Raw genomic sequence first — 2,978 nt, 5'->3', positions numbered from 1 at the left:
AGGGTCCTGAAACCAGAGTGGAGGCCATAAATAGGATGATGCCAACAGCCTGCATGTGGAAGGGTTTGCCTGGCACCACTTGCAACATGCAGAGGGATTGTTAGCCCTAAAGTGATGCAGGGAGCCCCCAAATCCACATGTACAGCACAGGAAACTGGTAGAGGGTATTATTTTCCATGAGGTGTTAAACCACAACTCCCTGACAGAAGGGTGGAGCCAGATGGGGGTTGGTCTCTTCTACCAGGTAACAAGCAACACGATGAGAGAAAATGGCCTCAGGTTGTACCAGGCAAGGTTTTTAGGTTGGACATTAGGGAAAATTTATTCATAGAAAGGGTGGTCAGGATTGGAATAGGCTGCCCAGGGCAGTGGTGGAATCCCCATCCCTGGAGGGATTTAAAAGGATGTGGCACCTGGGGGCACAGTTTAGTGGTGGCCTTGGGGGAACAGTGGGACTTGATGATCTTTGAGGGCTTTTCCAACCTTAACAATTCTGTGATTCTAGAAAATAGCAGCTGTTGATTCTGTCATCCCCAGCTGTGTTTCAGAGCAAACACGGGGCTGGGAATGCTCAGGCTGCAAAGTGGGGTCACCCCCTTCTGCTAGAAACCAGCCTGTTAGTGCTGCTGGATGTCTGCACACCCTTGGATGGTGTTACCATCCCCAACTGGGTTCTTCCTACACCTCTGCCAGGACCCCTGCAGCAGTTGTGGCTTCCTACAGCCCTAAAGAAGAGAAATTTCATCTAAATTAAATTCAAGGTTTGGATGGAGACAAGGCACTGCTGATGTGCAGGGAAGATATGACCACCTGCACCCAAAGCCTGCAGTGTCAGCTGATGGCTCACCCACTGCCACAGAAACTTGCACCAAAACTCCCAGTTTTCTTTCCTTTCCAGCAAAATTTCCACTTTTGCAGCAATAAAGCAGGGCAAAATAACCCATCTCTCAAGTGTGGGATGAGGAATGGGGAGCTTTTTCCATGGAGGGTTTATGTGTCTAGGGAATAAGCAGAGGTGTGGGTTGCTAGAGATGGGAAGGGGACAGGGAGAAAGGTTTATTTTTCATGGATGTGGTCTGAGATCCCACCCTGGTTTGTATGGATGCAGTTTGCTCCTCTCTGGGTCCCTGTTTAGTTCAGAGCTACATCCAACACACTTCCACATTTGTGCCACCTAACATTATAAACCTAATTAATATTTCTATATTATAAAGTGCCGGTGTAGTGGTTATCTCAGCTCTTCAATTTATTTAATTTCTTTTACAGCTTTGGCTTTTCCCCACATTTTTCATCCCACCTGCTGGTCAACATAACCCAGGAGCAGAGCAGGGGAATGTTTCCTTCCTTCTTTGATGCCCCTGAACAAGTTTTTGGAGGTCTGATACACTCTTGAAGTAGTGAATTATTCAAGGTTTGCAATCTCATGGCTTTCTAGCATAGGAAACCCAGTCTCTAATCACATCTCATATTTTCTAATGTAACTACTTCATTTCAATATTGATTCTTCCATGATTTATTGCTGTTTCCTTGCTTTTGATTACTGCTTCAGTCAGGTGGATGGGCACTGCTCAGTACAGAGTCCATGTCTGTGTGTCTCATAACTACAGGCAGTTAGAACTGAAAAACTGTGGATTGCTCTGAAAATGTCCTGAGACACCCACAGATCAGCCTGACATCGAGATTATTTTCAACTTCTTCCACCCTGAGGTGACCCTGTCAGGAAGAGCTGCAGGTGCTTCATCCAGTGTTCCTGCAGAGCCTCGTGGTCACAGCTCCTGTTCCTCTGTCCGTCTGTCATCACCACTGCCAGCACAGAAACTGTCAAGCTGTTCTTATTTGGAGCACCAACATGAAAACTGCCCTGGGTTATGTCTGTAGGGGCAAAGCTGGGACACTGAGAGCCTTGAAGAAGTTTGTTACGGAGCTGCTGACAGGATCAGTTGGCATCAGTTGTGGTTAAGAGCTGGGAGGTCACAAAAAGACGTGTTGGTTGGCCTTGGGATATTGTTTTCTGTGGGTATTTCTGCCCACCAGCAAGAGCAGTGCTTCTGTGTGTCTCTTGGAGAACCCCAGGGGTGCTCCTGCCCCTTCCCTGGTGGGCCAGGGTCGTGTAAGCACCTTCTGGGTGACTCCACCACCTCCCTGGGCAGCCTATTCCAATATCTAATCACCCTTTCTGGGAAGAGATTTCTCCTAATGGCCAACCTAAACCTCCCCTGGCACAGCTTAAGACTGTGTCCTCCTCCTCTTTCTCTGGTTACCTGGGATAAGAGGCCTACCCCCACCTGGCTATCCCCTCCTGGCACAATGTAGACAGTAACAGAGCAAAAGATAATTTGAAGAAGTAGTCAATAAAACATTTCCAGTATTGGTATTCCCGGTTCTTCCTATAAAAAGATACGTGTCCGTTTTAACTGACTTTAATTCTAAAGAACTTGAAGAGTTCTGAGTCAAGGATGAGGCAGAGCAGCACTCAGCTTGAGTGTTGGTGTGAGCAAAGAGGGAAGCCTGGGAGAGAAATGGAGGCCTGACCATAGCAACCTGAGAGAATACACATTGAACATTGTAGCAGGGTGAGGAATTTTGTGTTTTGTGTTCATGGCGTGTGTGTGACAGTGGGAAAGACACCCATGAGGATCTTGGATGCTGTTAGTTGACCTTCCTGCAGCTATTTTTTCATCTCCTTCTGAAAATCGGTATTTCACAGCCTTGACTGAGCCAGCTAAATTTTGCTCCTTATCCAAACTGGCTGAAGAGATGTCTTCAGGACTCCACAGAAGCAATTTGAGCCAGAGAAGTGTCTCAGGTCTCACACTTTTTAGGGTTTGTACACAAACCCGTGGTGTGCATTCCAGATTCCGGATACTCCAGTCTGCAGGAGGAGTTAGAGATTTATTTTCCACTCTCATACACGTTTGTTTTGTTTGATTTTTGCCACACAAACGCTGGGCTCCTGCACTTGGAGGGATCCTTCTTCT

Source organism: Manacus vitellinus, unplaced genomic scaffold (assembly GCF_001715985.3).
Source record: "Manacus vitellinus isolate BGI_N305 unplaced genomic scaffold, ASM171598v3 scaffold_12_pilon, whole genome shotgun sequence".
In the NCBI taxonomy this organism is placed as follows: Eukaryota; Metazoa; Chordata; class Aves; order Passeriformes; family Pipridae; genus Manacus; species Manacus vitellinus.
The sequence above is the reverse complement of the archived record's forward strand: the minus strand, read 5'-3'. Positions refer to the sequence as shown.